This window comes from Hyla sarda, chromosome 1, assembly GCF_029499605.1.
Source record: "Hyla sarda isolate aHylSar1 chromosome 1, aHylSar1.hap1, whole genome shotgun sequence".
NCBI classification, from domain to species: domain Eukaryota; kingdom Metazoa; phylum Chordata; class Amphibia; order Anura; family Hylidae; genus Hyla; species Hyla sarda.
In genome coordinates this window covers 468,428,577-468,452,905 of record NC_079189.1, presented here as the reverse complement: position 1 = coordinate 468,452,905, position 24,329 = coordinate 468,428,577, and the positions used below count along the sequence as shown (strand labels likewise).

The window sequence follows — 24,329 nt, the reverse complement described above, 5'->3', positions numbered from 1 at the left end:
GATGCCTCTACCCAGCAGGTAAAGCTGGCAACCTTGGGTTTATGACAATAAATCTTAGTATAGTGTCTATGGACTTCCCTATGGCCTTGTTTCAGAGCTGGAAAGAATTTTCAGAGTTCAATTCTAGAATCATAGATCCAGATATCCTCTGGCTTAAATATAGAGAAGGCAACATTTTGACCCCAAATCTCCCCAGCAGTATTCCCCATCCCAATCCAAAATTCCTGTCGGTGGTTGTCTCCTGTTTTTGTTTAGTGTTTTTATGCCTATTTTCTGTTTCTGAACCTGTCATGTGCTTTTCATTAAAATCATAAATAAATGTTAAAAATATATACATTCAAATAAAATAATGGGTAAAAAGTATAGCCATGTGTCAGGCCCAAGGCCTGATTATTAAAATCCTATATGTGTATTATAACTGTAACTGTCTAATGTCTTATCCAAGACATGGGTGAGGGGTCATTCAGACGGTGTATCCTTTTTGTGTGTTGCATTTTATTGGGGGTCTGGCTGTTTGTTTGTATCTCCTTTGAAGTCAGAGGCCCTTTGAAGCAGCAGGATGTAAGGGCCCTCTGGTCCCATCATATAATCAACCAGATAAGAGGGCCAGGAACAGAGATGCCCCCCTGGTGGGATCAGAGGGGAGGGGGGAATGGAGTCTCCCTCCAAAAAGGCAGATATATAATACTTAACAATGCTAGACTCAGGGTGTTCAAGGCTGTGTCCAAAGCTGACAAGAGCTGGACTCTCACTGACAAGGACGGCTATACCGTCATGCTGTAATAACTTCATTTTTGCTTTCTGAACCTGTCTTGCCAAAACTCTTTTATATATTTTTATACCTGTATGTCATTTGTTCCTGTATTTTTATATATTTAGCACGGTGATACCTTTTATCAGATTAAATGTTTAATTAATCAGCTCTGGTCTTTGATCTCTAAATATATGAGCTCACCTTTCTGAAGGAGACTCTGGTAAAACACGTTTATCTAGGGGTTAATTTGGTGACTTGCTGGGACTAGTAGTGGATACCCAGAGGTCTGGTGGCCTTAACCCTTGCACCATCACACTCTCTCTAATGTCTTGGCTGGACCGATAGGGTGTGATCGTGACACCATGTAAGCAGCATGAGCAAAAATAAGAAAACAGACTAAAGATTTCGGATCCTAATTACATTTGGTAAAAGACAAGTCTAATGACAAGAGGAAGACACCTAAACTCAATGCAAAGTAGTTATTATATCACCGGTGTAGTAATGATTCACAGCTTACTATAATAGTAAAACAAAACCCCATCAATGTTGCCTGTGGTTAGTAGATTGAATGGCTATTGGAGAGGTCTAGTGTTAAATAATTCCCACTAGGGTAAGCTCAAGTGCTAAAAGCTCTTACACCTAAACAAGGTACTCCATATATGATCAATACATTAGAAACAAATGTAGTACACAAAGTAATTGTATGTAGTCTGAATGGGAAATGAGTGCAATCTGGATAAAAGGCCTGCAATGAGGTAACCATTTTTCCATTGGGGCCTGGTAGATGTTTCCATATCTGCTTTGATTAATCTCCTACATAATAAGAACGATTTTATGTTTAGATTATTTATCTGCTGCTGTGAGAGCCAGACTCCCAGGAGTGAGCATTATAATACAATCGCTGCACAGGTTTTATTAGGGGAGCACAGTACAGAACGCAGAGAAATTCACGGAAGAGAATAGGCAAAGGCCATATTATAATGTATTAAAAGAAGCTTAAAATATTGGCTCACAGCAGCACCTTTGATGTGAAAAAGTTATAATAAAGGCTGTAAAAGAATTTTAAAAGGTGGTAATGGTAAGTGACATTTGTACATGTCCGTAGGAAAGACAGTATTAACCTCGGCAGAGGCATATAAAATAACTTTATATTATTAACCTATTCTCCAGTTTTGTAAAATTAGGGAATGCAGTAAAAGTACAAAATGGCATACAATGTACTAAAAATGAAAGAGGACCCTGCGTGTAAGCGCTAAAATACTACAGAAGGGGGTCATATTTCTTATTGTTAGTTTCCCATTATAACTTTACATTATCTGAAGCTTTTGCTATAGATCAGCACTTCAAGAGGCACTGAATTATAATTACATCTTATCTATATTTGCTGTGCAGTATAATGCAATCTCTTATTGTGTATTAGAAGGCTGGGGAGAGGCTGACGATAGTATTCTTCAAAGGAATTACTTAGAGGAATTAATGACTGTCCAGAATAAAAACCTTCCTCCATGATCACTTCTTTACATCAAATATCTTCAGGGAGCCACCAGAAACAGATTTATACAGATCTACAAATAAAATTAGGAACACATCTTTTAACTTTATGTCACCTAGGTTTTTTTTTTTTATTAGAGCCAGATACAGGAACATGTTCTTTTTTCTGTTTCTATTTTCTGATTGTAATTTTCTTCTTTGTTTTACATATTCTTCTTTAACATTATAAGGGGAGCAGCCATCTTCCCTGGGCAGTTAATTTTTACAGCATTTAGAAATATTTATAGTATGCCCAGTTGACATAGGCAACAATAGTCTGAAGAATAGCCTATTTACTAGAATGGGAAAGTTTTCTGGGCATGCTCTATGACCCGTCCATTCAACAGGAAGGGGAGGCTGAGCTGTGAGCATCATTTATTTTCTTATCTATCTACCGGTGTCACTTTTCACTGTAATTCTGTCTCTTATGATGAGAAGGACACTGCTAGAAAGTGGGTCTCAGTTTAGTGTTAGACTTGGTTTAAAATGTTACTTACTTTCTTGTAATATATTTTAAAAAGTACCTATCACCAAATAAACTGTTCTCAACTACCTCAGGCTATGTTCCCTAACTACTCCTAACGCCCCTCCTGCCCTTAAAAACAATTTCAGAGCTTTAGAAAGCTGTGTATCTTACCTTTCTTCTTGCTCACATAGTGTAATTTCCCAGAAGCAGAAAGTGGACGTTTCCCAGCAGGCATTACATCGCTGAAGCCTGCTGGGGGACAACTTCTGCCCTCACATGGTTTCAGCATTGTGATGAATAGAAGACCTCAAGCTCTGGGCATGTTTCAGTCTGTGCAGTATTCAGTAAGGCTCTCCTTCAGCTGTCAGTCTGTGGTTTTCTGGGAGAATCTGTGGAGCTTTCACTTTCTGTGTAGCTGACAATCAAGCTCAGTGAAGAGAAACACTTCCTGAGTTCGAACTCCTGCCAGGCTGGGAGGAGACCAAACTTTTTTGGCTCAGAGTGTCTGCGACATGGCTGCGCCAGTCTACGGCAGTTTGTGACAGTTTGCGCCAGGAAAATCTGACAAACTCGACATTGCACTGTGAAAACCCGAAAAAGGGTCGTGATGTGCCGCAAAAGGGGGTGTGGTTGTCACAAAAAGGGGCGTAGTTTCACAACCTGATCTATTTAATACTGAATTCACAGAAAATCCTGTGGAAAAATGGCTGGAAACTTCCACCTAGAAAAAGCTGGTCTGAAAATTTTCCAGCCTTTTCCCCATAGTAAATACAGAGGAATTCTGCAAGTCTGAAACAACATTTCCCACTAGTAAAAACCCAACACTCTTAGTAAATGAGGCCCACTGTATTAATTGTGGCAGGGAACAGAACAGAGCCACATAGTGGCTGTTTTTTATTTTACATTTTAAACATATTTATGTTGATAATTTTAAAAGCAAAAGAATGGGAAAGTGTCTGCTAATTACACAAGGGACACTATATTAAAAGTTTTATTTGGTGACAGGTACTCTTTAAGTGATATCTCCTATAATGATGCCCACAACAACAACAAAAAAATCCTTTTTTATTTAAACCTGATGAATTCCATAACCATGTCTATATCTGAACAATACCATAAAAACAGGAATAAAGTTTTTGATTGACATAGTCAAACTAGGGATGATCTTAGATGAAGAATCTGTTCTAGTTTGCGGAGATAACTTGTCTTAGAAGCAGAAAGAGGTGGTGAGGGACAGGACACCAGAAAGTGCTGGGATGGTAGAAGCAGGGGATTGGGGTAGGGGAGTATCACTTTTGTTTTATTTTAACCAACCTTCCAGGAAAATATCAACAATTTTGATACTAAAGAACACCTTAATTTGTATCAAGGATAAAAAGGGTTATAAAAAAATCCTGACTACCTAATGTTTATGAAAAAAATATACAGCTGACACAATTTAGCAGCTTTCTGAGTCTACTGTGAAGCACTCTAAGGAAATGATGTTGGGAAAAAGTGCTGTTATGGCATTTCTTGGCTGCAACAAACATGCATTTAAAGTCCATTAATTATACAATTTCACTTAACAGAAAAGGTTGCACATACCGCGTCTACATGGGAATGCTCAGAAAATGAGGGTCATGACACCTTCCCCAGCAAAATTACTTATGTAATTAATATAAATAACATTTTCAACTAACTATGTATTTGTAGTCTTTGATATGTGATTTTATTATTCTTAATGCTAAGGGCACCTATTGCTACAGGTTAATGCTATAGCCCACAGAGATCCTAGACCAGAAAGTGTGCGCTAATTTCTCTTTACTATCCCAATCCCATCACTTTGGCACCAGCTATCCTTACCAGAACAAAAGGGTCGGTTGGTGAAAATCCAACACCCCTGACCCCTCTCTTCACCATCATCATGTCGTGGAGAGTCCGAAGCCACCATACATCGAAACACTCGGCCAAACACACTGAATAAAGCAGCTTTAGTATTCAATGTATGGGAATCTTTAGTTCTTAATTTTGTTGTAGCAAAGAAGATGTATGGAAGTGTCTTATTTGGGAACCATATGTAAAGCATTCTATCCTGTCTGTTATATTTAAGCAGATATTTCCCCCAAAGATTTTTCCAAATGTTTCTCTTTTGTGTGCAGTCATGATATGATAAAAGGCGCTCTCTGTTATTTGTGTGAATGTCTTAACAATCCAGTCACAGCAAAGACAAAGCTAATTGAAGTATATGATCCTGATTATTAATGCATGGTGCATGTCACATTGATATAAATTCAAGTGTGGAAACATTCTGTGCACCCATCTGTTTTATCATCCCAGCCCTGTACACAAAACAAATATCCAGGGCTGCATTCCAGTTTCCTCAGAAGCGCACCATTATAATCTGCCTGAACACAATCTAGATAGCATCAACCTGACTAAATGATTTTTCCAGTTTAATTAAACAGCAGAAGCGTGAAAAAGATAAGACTAGGGAAACGTCATCTATGAAGCCCTGCCATGACATCAGCATGCCCATAGCCTTAATACTATTGGAAAGACACTTTGTCAGCCTTCTAACATTTGACGGACACTTCACTAAATTATTTACTGTATCAGTATAATTATAATAGCATAAATAATTAATAAGGTTTTCTACTTTATTCCACTTTTCTTCAATACACAATCCTGCAAATGTCACTCCTGCAAGAGTTAATTCTTATGCCATGCAATCCATGACACAGTGGACCATTCTAAACAAAATTCTGCTGCTAAACAGATCTATGGCTTCACTATACTTTAATAAAAAACTTGAAAAAAAAAAAATAAAACTTGAAAAAAAAAACTAAAAAAAAGACATCACTCCAAGGCTAAACCTTAGAAAAGACAGCCAGGAGAATAAACATACTAAACATTTAGGGTATGTTCACACTGAGGAATTGGAGAGGAATTTCCACGAGTAATTCTGCTCGCTTTTTCCTCTCCAAATCATTCAGCAGTGAAATCCCCATAGAGCTGTGCAGAATTTCTGCCCCTCAGTTCACACTGAGGAATTTCCTCAAGCAGAATTCTGACAAGGAAGTATGTTCCGCTTGAAGAAAGTACATGTTCTTTCTTTCAGGCGGAATCAGCGTCTTACTCCCATAGAGATCAATGTTAATTTTTTTTTTTTCAGTCAGAATAATTTCCACGCGGAATTGGCGCGGAATTTCCGCATGAAAAAGAAAAAAAAAAAAAAAATATATATATATATATATATATATATATATATATATATATATTTATTATACTCTTCTCCTCCTCCGCTTGAAATTTTCATTTCCACGTGTGGAATTCCGTTCAAATTCCAATCGAATTCCGCGCCAATTCAGCACCAATGCCGCTCCAATTCCGCGTGAAATCTCTGTGAGTTCTTGTGGAAAAGTGACAATATTTTTAGGCAGAAAATTTCTGCTTGATTTCCGCCCCAATTCCTCAGTGTGAACATACCCTTATGCAAGGCTCTGTTAACATTTTTATTTGCATCAGCCATTGTAATATTTTTACAAAAAGAATAGCAAAGAACTAATAGGGGTGTCAAAACACCAAAACCCTAATAGACCCCAGTAAAGTTTATGGCATCCTGCAGAGTCCGGAATAGATTTATAAATGGAGCAGGCTTAGCTGCCATTGGTGAATTAGATGCAGTTACAAGGAAACTAATATGAACATAAAACTTAGCTGTAATGCAACATTTACAAGTTTAAAGGGGTTATCCAGGAATAGAAAAATCGAGTTAATTTATTTCAAAAACATAGTCAAAGTAATAGCTTATACCTCTAGGACCTCACCAACCTAGGTGCATAATGATGGAGGTGGAAATAAATTAAAATATAACAGCGTTACTCATATAAAATTTTAATTAAATATAAATAAAATATATGTTATGAACAAATTTACACATTAAATTGGCACTGTTAGATGATAATCCCACTGGGCCCTAGTGGGGTATCAAAGAAATTTATTGGAATAGATATTGAGATGGATAATATCCAATAATCAAATGGATAGTGTCCAATAATCTAGTATTCCAGTGTGTCTGAAGGAAAAAGTCCGTTAGTCCGCAAACGAACGAAAGAAAAGCCCGTTTTGTGACAGAGTGAGTCACTTAAAAAATAAAGTCAATCTCCAAATATAATATACAAATGGTGTTAAACTAGTTCTCACCACTGCTTCTGGCGGAGATGATCCTTTGTTGTGTATCACAGTCCCATACTCCTCTCGTGCTCCGATGGCAGGGGGCACGGCAGTCTCCCATCTCCCTTGCAGCCCCGATGGCAGGGGGCGCAGAGTGATGGTTCGTGCCGCAGGCTCCGATGGCAGGGGAGCGCGATGTGATATTCAGTGCTGTAAGCTGCACTTACTCACCGACTGTCTCTTGGTGGTATTGGTCTGACACTCCGGCAAGAGTGTCAGTCACTACGGGAGCGTAAGTGATTCTAGTGGCAGCGGTGCGTATAGGAGCGGTGGACAGTCCGGGGATGGCGTTGGTGGACAGTCCGGGGATGGCGTCCCACGTGGAAGCTTTGGCTGCGGGAGATGTAGGCTGTGAAAGATGGTTAGAGGTAAGGTTGCCGCCAGGCAGGGCGGAATAGACTGATAAACTGGATTAACTCCTCTGTTGCCGGGACTTGTAGGTTTGTCGATGGACACTGGTAGTAGTTGTATGAACAGTGCCAAACACCTAAACGCGTTTCGGGGTGCTGGGAATTGCGATCCTCCGACCCCTTCCTCAGTAGAAATGTATATGTGGTGAGTAAGTGCAGTTTACAGCACTGAATATCACATCGCGCTCCCCTGCCATCGGAGCCTGCGGCACGGACCATCACTCTGCGCCCCCCTGCCATCGGGGCTGCAAGGGAGACGTGAGACTGCCGTGCCCCCTGCCATCGGAGCACGAGAGGAGTATGGGACTATGATACACAACAAAGGATCATCGCCGCCAGAAGCAGTGGTGAGAACTAGTTTAACACCACTTGTATATTATATCTGGAGATTGACTTTATTTTTTAAGTGACTCACTCTGTCACAAAACGGGCTTTTCTTTCATTCATTTGCGGACTAACGGACTTTTTCCTTCAGACACACTGGAATAATAGATTATTGGACACTATCCATTTGATTATTGGATATTTTCCATCTCAATATCTATTCCAATAAATTTCTTTGATACCCCACTAGGGCCCAGTGGGATTATCATCTAACAGTGCCAATTTAATGTGTAAATTTGTTCATAACATATATTTTATTTATATTTAATTAAAATGTTATATGAGTAACGCTGTTATATTTTAATTTATTTCCACCTCCATCATTATGCACCTAGGTTGGTGACATTCTAGAGGTATAAGCTATTACTTTGACTATATTTTTATTTTGCTGCCGGTGGGGTCCAGCTATAGCTTTAATTACCTCTGTCCTTCTGTTGTGAGCTGCACCTTATTTTAATTTTTTTATTTCAAAAAAAGCTCCACTTCTGTCCCCAGGTTGTGTGTGGTATTACAACTTGGCTCCATTGAGCTGCAGAACCACACCCAACCTGGAGACAGACGGGGAGCTGTTTTTGAAAGAAAATTAGCTTTGTTTTTCTATTCCTGGATAACGCCTTTAAAAGGAACCTGTCACATTGAACATGCAGTCCAATCTGCAGGCACAATGTTATAGAGCAGGAGAAGCTGATCAGATTGATGTGTAGATTTATATTAAAACTCATTTATTCATGTAACTCTCTGTTAATTCTGGGCTTAGTAGTCAAGTGGGTGTTCCAACTCAGAGGTTCACAACTATCTCTGTATGAACTCTTATACACAAATAGCTGTCAATCAGGTAGTAGGACCACCCACGACTCGAGCAAAGATTTACATAAATAAATGACGAACTATACTTTTACTTTTCCCACAAAATTATATATCAGTCTACTTAGCTCCTCCTGCTCTACAACACGATGTTTGCAGATTGAACTACAATTTAATTTAATAGTATCTGTAAAAAAAAAATTTCAATTGTGAGATTTTGGAAATCATATGGTGGATTATAAATTTGGGGTCTTCTGAAAGCAAGACAGGGATTTATGCTTTTAAAATATAATGAAGTGACATTTTGAAATGGTAAATTATTTTAAAGTATTTAATACGCAAAAACATTGGGCTGGTCTGTCTATAAAGATTTGACAAACCCACACCCATTATCTCCTGTTCTTATTAACAGATGCCAATAATATACTCGACGGTCCTGCAGTGCTGGCAGCAGAAACCAATCAGCAGAAAGGCCAAGAGATACTCTCAGAATAGGATATACGGTCCCAAGATAGCAAGTTTTTTTGTATTATCGAAGTGTTGCAAAAATAAACGCTTAAAATGAAAATAGTAAGCCAACAAAATCTGTAAGTGACCTAAAAGCTGTGCACCAATCATGAAAGTGCTTCATACCTGCCTGAAGTATCCACTTTTGAACTGCTGCTCAGTAGGTGTGCCCTGCTTGTTGGCATATAAACTGACTAATGGGGAAGTCTAAGGCTGCTTTCACACTATAGAATGCTCCGTTTTAAAGATCTGTTATAATGACCCGTTAACAAAACCATTAAAAACGGACATTAAACGGCCGTTACAAAATCCCATTATAGTCTATGGGATTTTTCCATTATCCGTTTTAACCCTTCATAGACCGTTATTAATAACGGACGTTATTTTGTGACCGGAGAAAGTAACGGAAGAAATAGTGCATGCACTATTTCTCCCGTTACCTTTTCCATCATAAAATAACATCCGTTATTAATAATGGGCTATGTTAAAACGGGTAATGTAAAAATTCCATAGACTGGGCTTCTAAGGCTTCCCTCTGTACTGCTTATAAAGAGTCCCAGTATAAATTGATTATGGGCTGGAATCACACTCCTGAGCTCTTGAATAGGCTGAATCCGGATATACCCCCCCAGTGCTGGCGTTGCGGGGTGGGACTAGGTACACTCTTACATATATTCTGGCCTTGCCCCCTTTTAACAGAGTATTGGACTACGGTTCAGAGGTTGCTGCGTGAGGTTCTGGGTGTCCTGGTCCCCATAGACCCCCTCATTTATCTCCTCCACCTCTCTCATCCATTTTTATCTAAGAAGCCCTTCAAACTCTATCAACATATTGTCTAAGCTGCCAAGACCCTTATAGCCAAGTATTGGAAGAAAACTATTTGTGTGTCTACTGTTTGTTTCCCCTTTCCCCTCTCTTGTATGTGGTTCTTACAACCTCTGTGTCTGCAACTGATGCCACGTGGTAATACGCGGACTTAGGCACTTCACAGATTACTGTGGTGGTCCCAGGTATGCCATGTATTGGTAACGGAGGCATTCTGTGATTCTTAATGTTTTTGTTATCATGCTTTGGCCTTATCTACTGCATGTTTATAACTTGTTCATGTTAAGGGTTCTTGGACTTAGCCCCCTGTATTTCTACTGTATTTCACAGATTGTATCGGGCTACGGCCCTTCTGATGTCATTTCCTTGTTTCTCTTGTTTTTGGATTTGTATAATTGAAAAATTCCTTTAATAAACATTACAGTTTAAAAAAAAAAAATTCCATAGACCATAATGGAATTTTGTAAAGTCCATTTTTAATGGTTTTGTTAACGGGCCATTATAACAGATCTTTAAAACGGAGCATTCTATAGTGTGAAAGTGGCCTAAGACATACTATGATGAATAAGTCAACAAAAATAATACACCGCATCGCCAAGCTAGCTGCATGTAACAATATTCCAGATACATATACAAGAAAGACCCAGCATCTCCCCTTTGCTTCTTTTAGAAATATTCCATTTGTTAATTCAGGGTAAGACGTGAGGTTCATATAAACAGCTCACTAGGGAAGTGCTTACATACTTTGTCTATAGATTTTCCTTTACCTAATATATAACCAGAAATACTGCCGCTGTCATTAACATCTGTATAAGTTACAACTCCAATTTAAATTCATTTTGGTATAAGGACAAATCTTGGATCATTCACTATTGAGCTGCATTGTAAAATTGTAGATTTAGTATAAATGACTATTGATTAACTAATGTCAATATATATCAGACCAAACAAAACAGGCCACTATGGAAATCGGAGCAGAAGACATGGAGCATACCAAGTAAAGAGAAAATACATGCCATCCATTACTACGTTCATACATGCCATGCTTTGTTTGAATATCCCTGGGGACTGAAAGGGAAGTTGGTGCATTTAAGGCTTATTTCACATAAGGCCAGGTTCACAGCATACAACAGTGTCTGGTATTAGTGTAAAGGATTTGGGTAATAAATACATAGCTTGCAAGTGATATAGGTCTCCATTGGGGATTCATTGATCACATGAACAGTGTAGCTTTTCTTCCTGTTAAAAACCCCTATGCTAATGTAACTATGTAACCTTGTATATCTGTATCAGGCTTTTAATTTAATTAAATCTTCTGCCTAGAAAATTGACACAATTCAACATAACTACAAATTAGAGAAAACAACATGGATATGAAACCCAAAATTGTATTTTACATTATTATACATAAGAAGGCACATGTTCGCCAGCCTTGTAACTGAGGCTCTCTTCTATATACCAGACAACTACTGTTTTTCTTGAAGCAGTGGGGGTTGCATGTAATTCCTGCTTGTTCAGTACAAACAATAGGCATGTACAGCAGTCACTGTATCCTCCTAGTCAATGCTAAGACTGATGAGCTCTTTCACTCAACAAAAAGTAGGAAATTAGAACAAAACACATGGAAGCGTCCTATCAGCACAAAATCAGATGGTCAGCACTTGGTCATATAGAAATGTAGCAACAAAGAAGTAATAATAGTAAAAGACTCCTGTCTTATTCCGTTATTCAGTCTTTGCCTATAAACACTATTGCTTGTCGGTATACTTGACCCTGTCATAAAGATCCATTTCTGCACGACTTAACCCTTGGCTTTCAGCAGTGAAATATTTTACTCTCTACTATTAAGTCTACATGACCAGCACATAAAAAGGGAGAATTCCTGACTATGTTTGATGTATTAATAAGAATCATTCTTTGTTATGATCAACTAGCACATTATGAACAAGCTGTAATTCTCACCAGTAAGATTTTAAGGTTGGCAACTTAGCATAGAAAAGATAAGAGTCAATAAAAGACAATATTATTTAATCTGGGTCAGACAACATATTGACAGTGAGCATTAATAAATTCTTGATGATTTACCATAAAATATTTATTTATGTTTATAGGCTGCAAAGGTAAAAGTATGGTATGTCACTGTATGACAAACTGACATGGCGTTTCATAAAGACAGAGCCAGTTACCTGTACAGTTATCTTGGAAAATCTCTACTCCTTTGGCAACTTGAGTTGATTTTACCCAAAGGTTTAAAGGGGTACTCCTGTGGAAAACCTTTTATTTTTTATTTATTTTTTTTTTTAGATCAACTGGGGCCAGAAAGTTAAACCGATTTGAAAATTACTTCTATTAAAAAAATCTTAATCCTTCCAGTAATTTTTAGGGGCTGTATACTACAGAGGACATGTTTTTCTTTTTGGATTTCTCTTATGTCACAAGCACAGTGCTCTCTGCTGACCTCTGCTGTCCATTTTAGGAACTGTCCAGAGCAGGAGAAAATCCCCATAGCAAACATATGCTGCTCTGGACAGTTCCTAAAATGGACAGCAAAGGTCAGCAGAGAGCACTGTGGGAGTAGCCATTTAAGAAGCAAAGTAAGACGGGATAGGTAAATAAATAAAATGTATTAATTAATTAGATTAATTAAGCTAGGTATGTTTCTAAGGCAAAAACCAATTTTAAAATAATTTTCAAAAAAATTGGATTATGTGTAGCTCACAGCAAAAGTATGCGAGGTCAACTGAGATTCTCACACCCAGAGAGAATAAAATAATAAAAAATGAAAAAAATTAGGTTACTCAGTCCTCAGCACACTGTGCTGAGGAATGAGTAACCTAATTTTTTTCATTTTAAAATAAATTAGTAATTTAATATTTAGTATTTTACTAAATTTTTTGGTCTTGCTGTCTTACAGTTATCTCCTACAATAAATGCTAAATGTAAAGGTTGGCGGCAGGGATAATGTTGCAAACATATCTAATTTTTGGACAATCTTTGAAAAATTTGTCCATTGAGAGCCTGTACATGATGACATGCGGTTAACATGGCAGTCAAAGACAAGCTCCTAATGACCTCATTTTTCACCGACAAGCCTATGAGCAAATGAATACATTTGCAACCCTGGACCATGTCGCATATGTATTTATGAAGGGACCAATTTGTGAAATGGGGGTTACACATCATGCTGAGTGAAAAGCTATTTATTTATTTTTTAATACTATTGCATCCATGTGATGATAAGTCTACAATTCTTATCTAATGTGAAAAATGAAGAGCCCTCCTAAAGCGAAAAGCAGCTAGCCCCAATAAAAGCAACAATTTAACCAAAAGCGAGTTATGCTTTTGAGGAACTTAAACCAATAGCCCAGACCTCTGAGGAAGCTCTACAGAGAGAAACATGTCAGAAGGGTTAGTTTATTTGGTGTTTTAATCATTGTTTTTGGAGGGTGGCAGGTGCACTGTAGTCACCAGCTATTGCCGATTTCATATCAAGTGTGGCACCAATATTTACATCCATTGGCTACTACACTTGGGCTTTTGTGCCCTTTGGGCATTTGTGATTCTGTTATTGATATACCCTTGACAGGGTACTTTTTGTGGATAAACCAACTACTGAACATTTTAGCTTATAAATACAGAGATTTTTATTATTTTTAAATATCAGCAAAATTTAGGGTTCACTTAATTATTGGGAAGCTTCACAGTCCCAGAGGCTACCATGTTAGATAGTTGATAATGCTCTTTTGATGGGATTCTGCATTTCATTTTACCAGACATAATTGTCACATGCTGTCCTGATTCATCTGTTCTTAAAAAAGAAATTCCAAACAGCTAAACACCTTGGGGATTATCAACAGAAATTAGTTTTTTTTGTACTCAAAAATATGAGCCAAACTTTGGCATTACTTTTTAATTAATTTGGAATACTTATGAAATATTTTATGCCCCCATGGATGAGTTTATAGGAACTTTGTGTGTTGCTTTATTTTTATTACTAGGAAAACTCCTCAAGTTTTCTCCATTTTGTCCAATGGATTTCTTAGGCTTGGTTCACACTAATTGCACTCGGAAATTCCAATACAGCGGAATCCCATTGCTGGCAATGGAATTTCGCTGCACCGTGCACACTACAGAATTTAATCCACCGCTAAAATTCCTCCACCAAAAAAAAAAAATGAGTTTACTCATTCTTTAGGTGGAATCGAAATTCTGTAGTGTGAACTCAGCCTTACGGTTTCCAGGTGTATTTCATCAATTGTATTCTCACTTCTGGAATATCCATTCATGTCACCAGAAATGTCTAACAATAAGGTCAAATCACAAGAGGTTTTTGATTATAATACAGCACGCACTTTTCATGTGTGATATGAGAGCTGAAAAACTTTGTTTGGTAGGAACATGTATTTTTAAGTAGGAAACTCTTGTTTTTACTCAAGTTCTCTTTGTGTAAACCTGGGGCACACAACAGTTTTTGGTCTGCATTGTCCTATTACTTTACTTCAATGGACCATCATAAAATGTATGACTGCAATATAAGCAGCTTATTACAATATTATTTAATAGCACTACTTTGACGTACAGACAGAATTAGACTACATTGATTTACACTGATTTACATTCAATCATATTAGGGGTCCTTAAGAACAAACTATAATAAAGAACTCAGAGTTCTCTATTACAGTGCAGCCCGGCCTGCATAACAAGGAGGCTACAACCCCTCTATCCCTTTTCTTGCCGTCATGGCCGGAAGAATCATCCATCCATAAAATGGTGCCCTATGGAGGAATATGTGACCATAAACATTCATGAGTCTTTTCCACTCTTCCTGCACTTGTTTCTTGTGCACAGGGCACTCCTTATTTGACAGAAGAAGGCAATACTGTAAAAAAGGACACGGGGTAAGTTAAACATCCCTAACCCCTTAAGGACAAAGACCATTTTGGCCTTAAAGGGGTACTCTGGCGCTAAGACATCTTATCCCCTATCCAAAGGTCCCCCATGATCTTCCACGCCGCACCCCGTTAGAATCAGCCCCCGGAGCGTGCTCGCTCCGGGTCTGATTACTGGCAATCACGGGGACGGAGCATAGTGACGTCACGGCTCTGCCCCCTGTGACGTCACGATCCGCCCCCTCAATGCAAGGCTATGGGAGGGGGCGTGACAGCTGGAGACGGACAGAGGCAGGTGAGGGGACCTCCGTCCGCCATTATGGATGATCGGATCCCCGCGGCAGCGATACGGGCAATCCGACCATCCATTTAAAGTGCTGCACTGCCACAGATGCCGTGATCTGTATTGATCACGGCATCTGAGGTGTTAATGGTGGACATCGGCGCGATCACGGATGTCTGCCATTACTAAAGGTCCCTGGCAGCTGATAGCAGCCAGGACCTGCCGCGCATGACGCGAACACCGGTTCGGTGCTCACGGTCATGGCGGAGCGTAAATGTACGTCATGGTATGCATAGGGCATAGCACTGATCAGTGTTATCGGTGATCTTCTGCTCTGGTCTGCTTGATCTCAGACCAGAGCAGAAGACCCCTGGAGACGGACAGAGGAAGGTGAGAGGATCTCTGCCATTATGGAAGACTGGATCCCCACAGCAGCGCTGCGGGCGATCCGATTATCCATTTAAAGTACCGCAGTGCCGCAGATGCTGTGATCTGTATTATACACGGCATCTGAAGGGTTAAAGGGGTTGTGCGCTGCCCTGCCAACGAAAGTCTATGGGAAGGGGGCGCGACCGCTGTCACGCCCCCTTCCCATAGACTTTGGTAGAGGGGGTGGGCGTGATGTCATGAGGGGGCGGGAGAGACGTCACAAAGGGGCCGGGCGTGACGTCACGCCGGCGGCCGCGAACACGGAAGCCCGCACACAGCGTTCGGAGTAATGAACCTCCGAACGCTGTGAGCGAAGCTCCGAACTGCAGGGCAGCGCACAACCCCTTTAATGGCAGACATCTGCGCGATCACGGATGTCCGCCATTACCGCTGATAGCAACCAGGACCTGCTGCACATGACATGAACACGGTCCAGTGCTCCCGGTCATGGCGGAGTTTAAATGGTGCGTTAAGTACCACGGCACCATGATGTACATTTATGTCCATTGTTGTTAAGGGGTTAAAGGGGTATTCCAGGAAAAAACTGTCCAGAGTAGGAGCAAATCCCCATAGCAAACCTCTAATGCTTCAAACTGTTCCTGAGACAAGCAGAGGTGTCAGCAGAGAGCACTGCGGTCAAACAGAAAACAACAACTCAACTTCAGCAGCTGATAATCCTTCCAGTAGTTAAGATTTTTTAATATAAGTAATTTACAAATCTGTTTTAACTTTCTGGAGCCAGTTGATATAAAAAAAAAAATTTCCTGGAATACCCCTTTAACTTTACCATGTTTAAAAAAAATTATTGCCCCCTGCTGCCCGCAGCTTTCCGAATTTTTGTTTCTAAATGCTGGTTGCGGCAGCAGTGGCAGTGACGTGATGTCACGACCACAGCACCCAGCATTTAGAAACAATAATTCTGAACGCTGCGTGAAAGGGAGCAGCAGAGTACCCCTTTAAGGCTATAGATAACTCAAATATTGGAAACGTTTTAAATCCTGAAATCTGGCATGATACATTTTTTATTTTACACCACAGAACTATTCATTTAAAAAGTGCAGTGTAATATTTTTTATGCTGTGTTTTGAATTGCAAGTCAAGTGAATGAGGCTGAGTAACAAAATGGCACTGTTTAGGGAAGAAAGCAGCCATGTTTTTCCAATTGATCACATACTCCTTCAAGCCAACGTGCCAAACGCAAATAAGTTTAACTATCTGCAATCTTAAAAACCTAGTCTCCCAAATCGACCCCTATTTTTATGCCCTATTTTGGCATATGGACATTATATAGGTGGGTTACCCTTTTTTTAGGATTCTCATCAATAAGCAAGAAGCCTCCAACAAGTACTAGCTTTCACTCTAGCCAACTGTAATGGCTGCCATGTAAGTTTACATTCAAATTTCCAGGCTCTAAAGGAAAATGTATAGCCAGTGGAATCTACCTTAGGCAAACTCTGCTCCCCTCGTAAGACATTTCCCTTACGCCTTCCAATAAAGAGGCTATGCAGGATATAAAGTTCCTTTATTCCATAAATCTGACCAGAGGTTGTGTGTAATATTGCAGCCGCAGTCCATCGGATGCAGATAGAATTGAGGAAAAGTGCAGACCTGCTTCAGGGAAACAGCAGCCATCTATTTCTGAACCTGTATAATCCCTTTCATGGATCAGTAATTTACTCTCATAGGCCAAGTTCACACTGCTGTTTTGCTGCAACTCATTGTGGGTCTGTCTGGCTCTTATAATTTTTTTTCTGTGCCAAACGGACCCAAACCAAGACGGAGCACAACTGACACTGCCAGGTTCTGATGGATACCATGGACTTAAATGGGGCCTGTCAGGGAACCGGTATGTTGCTGGAGTTGAGCGGGGGGAAAAAATAGGACATGGACAATTTTTTTTCTCCGCTCAACTCCCGCCCCTCCGACGGACTAGCAGATGGAGCCCCATTTACCGGAGGACAACATCAATGTGAATGAGCCCTGACCAGTTGTGCAACTAATCCATTTGTGTTTTTTCATATATTGCAGCTGACAACTGTCCACACACCTTCAGCTTCTTTCCCCCAAAATCTGGAGACACCCCCACCACATCAGAAAGTCATCGGATCTCATGGAAATCTGCAGTTTCCGATTACTTCCATCTACTGTGTGTGGACAACTTAAGAGATAACAATTATTATGGGAAAAGAGATCAAGGCACATATTATTTGGTCTGATTTTTAGCCTTTTTTCAGCCGTTTTTTGTGGTACAACATTTTTAGCCATTTATTACATGAGGCCATGCTCCCACACAGTTTTCTTTTTCTTTTTTATGCGTAAAGCTATGATCCCACACAGTTTGGTCTACCGTTTCTTGGCCAATATTTTGAGCCATAAAATAGTCATTTTGTGGCGCCAAGAAGTGGCCCAAAATATGGGCCCTCATTTACTATTCTAAACCCGACTTGTTTTGTCGGGTTTTTTTGGCGCATCTTTGTCTGCGACATGTCGCAGACATCGTGCGCCAGTCTGCGACACGATGCAACATTTTTTCCCGACGGACCCGATGTGGATTCTCCCAAACCCGAAAAAGGGGCGTAACCCGACATTTCGGAGCTTTCCCACGTATTTATAAAGGTTTCCAATCCGAATTTGTTGAATTGTTGTGGATTTTTTCCCGACAACTCAGGAGTTGGAAACCAAAACCTACAAAACCCACGTGCGACAAACAGGATGCAACATAATAATAAATACCAGGGGAAAAAGCAATCGGGTAAGAAAGCAAGATAGACTTACAACCCGATTTTCTAAGTAAATGAGGGCCATTGTGTGTGAACATAGCCTTAAAAGGGGTACTCCGGTGGAAAACAACTTTTTTTTGTTTTTAAATTAACTGGTGCCAGAAAGCTAAACAGATTTGTAAGTTACTTATACTTAAACATCTTAATCCTTCCAGTACTTATCAGCTGCTGTATGCTCCATAGGAAGTTATTTTTGAATTTCTTTTCTGTCTTACCACAGTGCTCTCTGCTGACACCTCTGTCCATTTTAGGAACTGTCCAGAGCAGGAGAGGTTTGCTATGGGGATTTGTTCCTGCACTGACAGTTCCTGACATGGACAGAGGTGTCAGCAGAGAGCACTGTGGTCAGACAGAAAAGAAATTCAAAAAGAAATAAACTCTCTGTAGTATACAGCACCTGATAAGTACTGGAAGGATTAAGATTTTTTAATAGAAGTAATGTACAAATCTGTTTAACTTTCTGACACCAATTGATATGAAAAAAATAGTTTTCCACCGGAGTACCCCTTTAACCAACCAGAGAGTACTAATACAAATTAGAACAGATACTAGTTGTAGATCTAAGTTGCAGAATGTAAACCAAAAATAGACCATACTAAAAATTGGCTGTAATAACTTTAACTAATTCAATGTCACCAGAGAACAATTGGTGTCATCACTAAAGTTGTTAAGGCAATGACTAGAATCAATAGACAGCATGGGTCAAGTTATCTATAACCCCAAATAGCTAATATATCATTCTATGCCACTGACCTCCAGTTAATTGACATGTATGGAAGCTGTTAGTATACATGACTTTCTCTATACAGCCAGTTGGTGTATGTAGCAGTACCATTTTTTGTAGTTTTCTAAATAAATTCAAAAAGAAAAAACATATACATATACACACACATATACACAAAGGAAGGTTGCAGCACTATAGTACAGGTGAAATTAAGACTCATTGTATTCCATTGAAAACGTGATCTTTCGGTCACTACATGCGACCATTTTCAAGCTTGTGGGATTGCGGGCACCTACACCATATCTCTCATTGGATGTGCTGCTTCAATATCATATATATATATATATATATATATATATATATATATATATATTGTGTGTGTGTGTGTGTGTGTGTAAATATATTATACACACACACACACACTGCAAGAAGCATAAAACATGTTCACAGAAGTCAGCCACAAAAACCCATTATGCAACTCAAATTATAAGCGAAAAAAAGATTGCAATGCGATCCGTGACAAGTATTTTATTAGTGGTTTCTCTTCTATAGATTCAAGGAGATTTTCTTCACCACACCCTGCACTTAATTCCAGTGTTGAATGGAAAATCATTAGCCCATGGTAGTGAAATCCATTATCAACATCCATGATGCATTTCATTTTCAGTTCCTCTGTACTGAATAGGAGGTGGTTGGGTTTTTCTATTTCCTTTTTTTATTTTTATTTTTGTATTTATTTATTTTTTTAACCATGAGAGAAGATGATCTGTAATATAATTTCTTAGATGTAGCTATGCATCTTTTTGCCCTATTCCATTTCTATGGTTTAACTCTATACCCTTTCTGAACACCACAGTCTTACATTGCAGTTTTTTCCCCCCAGTGCCTCATCTTTACGCAGCCAGTCCAACACTGGTTTACTCATCTGAAAGCCAGATTTACACTTACTGGGAATCTGCAATAAAGAAAAACTACTATAGGCAACTCAAAGGGTTAAATTTAGTAGCGGATCTTTGCACTTTAAAAAAATCACTGCTAATCCACAATGTAAGCACCATACTCAATCTCATGCCTGTACACATAGTAGTTATGACATGGTAACTACCGCAAACAACATTGCAATTCGCTATATACTGAGTGCGCCATTTTTGCCCATTCGCTATTATCCCAGTACAACCTCTTCATGTCCAGGGACCATAAACAAGTTTAGGGAAGTAAAACTAGAAGATGATTAAAAAGCCATACATTACAGCAGGAACATATAGAAAATAGTATTCATTACAATACTATCAACTGCTGAATTTAATGTTTCCTTTCGCAATCTCCTGCAGGATAAGAGACGCAGGAGCCGAAATACAGTCTGTAAATCCGGATTGACCAAGGTATTCTATTAAAAAAAAAAAAAAGGAATGCCCATGTGTAGCAATTGCAGTCACCCAGCGCACGAGAGGTTAAACGGAGTCAGTTGTGTCAAGCTGGGTTTAACCCTTGCATTGCAGTCTCAATGGAAGGGTTAAACTCTTCATGTTCCTAGACAAAAGGGGCTGACAGAACCCCCGCACAATGCTATGCAGCACACATCTGCAAACTTGGTGCCGCATTTCGCCGGACCCATTTTGCAGCCAAGTGCTGGTGCAATCTATAAAGAAGCATCCCCACCATCTCACACCTGCTTAGATGGCATCTCCTGGCAGCAAGACATTAGTGGCTTCCTCCCATTAAATGACTAGGAGTACAATGATTCTAGGGATTCCCATCGCAATCAATAAAGACCTAAAGTTCCCTGAAGAGACTGGATACATAGATACATTTTCCAGCAATAACACTGGCATTATTATTAAAATAGTAAATCAGAGCATCCATCCATCCCAGACAAGTTCAGTACCATGGAATGAATGTGTCAATGGGAACAGCAATGAACAGCTGCCTTGTATTGTGGTAGAGATCGGTGTTTCCCAACCGGGGTGCCTCCAGCTGTTGCAAACCTACAACTCCCAGCATGCCCGGACAGCCGAAGGCTGTCCGGGCATGCTGGGAGTTGTAGGTTTGCAACAGCTGGAGGCACCCCGGTTGGGAAACCCCGATCGAATAGAATAAATTCAAGGCTTGTAAATCTGACACCATGCAAAACAAAGGGCCAAAAAGAGCTGTCTCCCCTATTGTATTTACCTTTGTGTGTGCAGAGCAGCGGTGGAAATTGGAGACCCAATCCCTCTTCTAATAGAGACTGGTGCTGGATCTTATACTCCCTCAGCGGCTGCAGTAGCCTTTGTTGAGTTGCCTGTAAGGTAAAAAAGACAGCAAAAGTAGAGAGAGGTAAAGAAAGTGCTACACTACATTTCTGCAGCTGACAAGTCTCTGGGAAAGGCAGCAAATGCTACTGTTGGATGTCTTGCTGAGCAGGCAATGTATGCGCACTCTCCTGGGCTGGGAATACTGAGAGAATCAATACACCACATCAGCTCAGAGGCTGCCAGAAGCATTTCACTGCAGAACACGCCTGCTTATGCTATGAATGAATCTCCCACAACATGGCATGGGACTGGGAATGCTCTGCACACCCCATTCATGTCTTTCACTCATCCCTTCATGTCTGTGCGGGGCATGGGCCCAGTCCTACTTCATCTATACCTCCCCACCCCACCCCACCGCCCTGACATGTATTTAACGTTATGTAATTCATTCATGACAGAGGATAAATAATGTGCAGCTATAGCATTTTATCCTATAGAACGCTATACCGAGCTTTCTCTCTTATCTACATGACATTAGCGTTATCAGTACTGAAACAACGCTAATGATGATACAGTTCATTACCCCCTGCCTACCATACACCTGCCCAAATGTGCAAGACAGTATGCTAGGAACATGGCCGCCAGATCCCAGGATGGGTGACGTTTTCAGATAACAATGTATGGAGCCTACCGTAGCGTCTTCATTGGGAGAATAAATAAATGCCTCTATACCATACCAATATCGTATTGGAGGTTGTAGGAAAACAAACACAATGGCCAACATTTATCATTGTCCGTTGCAGTGTTGGGCGCAAATATTTGCATTTCAAAATTTTTATGGCGAATATTGCGAATATATTCACTATATATTAAAAATTGCGAATATTCACATTTTTTTCCGCATATGTGAATATTCGTATATGCGCATATTCGCCTACGTGAATATTAGCATTTTCCTTCTTTTCACTTGTGGGCCAATTAAAATGATGCAAATACACTTGTCAGAGGTTATCAACAACATCCCTAGCAACCAATAGTAAAGTTGCCCACCCCCTTACTGTTTTCTTCCTCGAATACGCGTATATGCAAATATTCGCATATGCAAAAATGTGAATATAACGAATACGCGAAATTCGCGAATGTAGGACAAATATTCATCTTTATATTCGCGAAATATCGCGAATTCGAATATGGGCAATGCCGCTCATCACTAGTCTTTAGACTGTTTTTTTTTTGTGTCTACAAAAGGCGCAAAAAAGGCGCAAGCAGGGTTTATTTGTGCCTTTTAGTTTACACATTTCTTCTGATTTTGAGTCGCACTCCACTGATTTTACCAATACACATGATATGGAAGAGTTTTATGAACTGCGCCTTTTTGTGAAAAGGAGCAAAAAAGGCGCAAACCCACTGAAAAGTCTCTAAAACTACACCAGCCCAGACTTAGCTTAGCTTTATGGTGTATGTGAGAGATTTTAGAAAATTTGACCAGCACAAAATGTATCAAATGCTTTGTGACCATTTATTAAATTTAGTGCTCCTACAATTAAAGGAAATCTGTCATCAGAATCACCCGCACTAAACCTGTTACACAGGCTTGTAGTGCGGGTGATCCTGATTAAAACGCTTCAAACCTGGTTAAAAATGGTTCAGCGCTTCTTCAGATATCTATATTTTTAGTTTTCTGTTATTCCCTAGCTTGGGACTCAGTGGGAGGTGTTATCATCTGGGACTCGGCCACACGTCATTCTAGCTGGGCGGAGCGGCCGCCCGGCTCATGAATATTCATGAACTTATCCTCGTGGTCTAACTCCTTTTTCTAGGTCTGGTGGGGAGGGCCGCGCATGCGCCGCGTTCCGTACACCCGGAAGCGGCGTTCTCCCCCCGGCTTTTCACTCTTGCAGCCCGTCTTCTTATTTGTATTGGGCCGTAGCTCGAGTGAAGCCGGGGGGAGAACGCCGCTTCCGGGTGTACAGAACGCGGCGCATGCGCGGCCCTCCACACCAGACCGAGAAAAAGGAGTTAGACTACGAGGATAAGTTCATGAATATTCATGAGCCGGGCGGCAGCTCCGCCCAGCTAGAATGACGTGTGGCCGAGTCCCAGATTATAACACCTCCCACTGAGTCCCAAGCCAGGGAATAACAGAAAACTAAAAATATAGATATCTTAAGAAGCGCTGAACCATTTTTAACCAGGTAAGAAGCGTTTTAATCAAGATCACCCGCACTACAAGCCTGTGTAACAGGTTTAGTGCGGGTGATTCTGATGACAGATTTCCTTTAACCAGCATACAAAAAAAAGGTGTAGAAAAATGCTTCACTTACACTACAATGATAAATGCCGGCCTATATCATTTTATAGCTGATGTCAATATAGTATAATTATGTTTTTCATCAAACTAGCGACATAAACATTGACTTTCTTATTCAGGAAAAATTAGTGTGAATTTATTAGTCATCATAAAAGTCCTGTTGGCCGAGGTATAATTTACATAGTAAAAGCTCTCATTATAATGATCTTATATGCTTGTGGATGCCTTAGAGCAGGGGTCTAAAATTAGTGGCCGTTCAGATGTTGTAAAACTTCAACTCCCAGCATTCCTGACAGCCATTAGCTGCAACAAATGGCTGTCTGGGCATGTCCAGGAATGCTGGGAGATGAAGTTTTGAAACATCTAGAGGGCCGCCAGTCTGAGACCCCTGCCTTAGAGTCTATTCACACGGCAGAATTTCCGCTTGCGGAATTCCGCCTCAAATTAAAGCCCATAGACCTCTATAGGATTCCAATAAAAGTCTATGGGCTTTAATTTGAGGCGGAATTCCGGAGATCGAGCCGGCGGCGCTAGGACCGAGCAGACTGCATTGCTGCCCCCATAGACTGCAATGCATTTCTGGGTGGATCTTTTGGAAGATCTGATCAGAAATACATTGTCATCTATAGGGACGGGAATGTAGTCTGCGCGGTCCTAGTACCGCTGGCTCGATCTCTGGCAGAAATTCTGCCCAGAAATTCCACAGTGTGAACCCAGCCTTAGGCTAGGTTCACACTAGGGAATTTCCGCCTGCAATTCAGCTTTGAAATTCAGCTAGATAAAATGT

At 40.1% G+C, this 24,329-nt stretch overlaps 1 protein-coding gene across 3 annotated transcripts in view; it reads right to left on the bottom strand.

The window, feature by feature from the left end:
- Window positions 1–21,535, bottom strand: part of RPH3A (rabphilin 3A) — a 289,809-nt gene extending 268,274 nt beyond the window's left edge. For 2 of the 3 annotated variants that reach the window (XM_056536654.1, XM_056536658.1), the window contains exon 1: window positions 21,167–21,535. The gene's annotated coding sequence lies outside the window, so the exon portion shown is untranslated. The remainder of the gene's footprint in view (window positions 1–21,166) is intronic. The other variant, XM_056536662.1, reaches the window with a different exon arrangement.
- Between the last annotated feature and the right edge of the window lie 2,794 nt (window positions 21,536–24,329).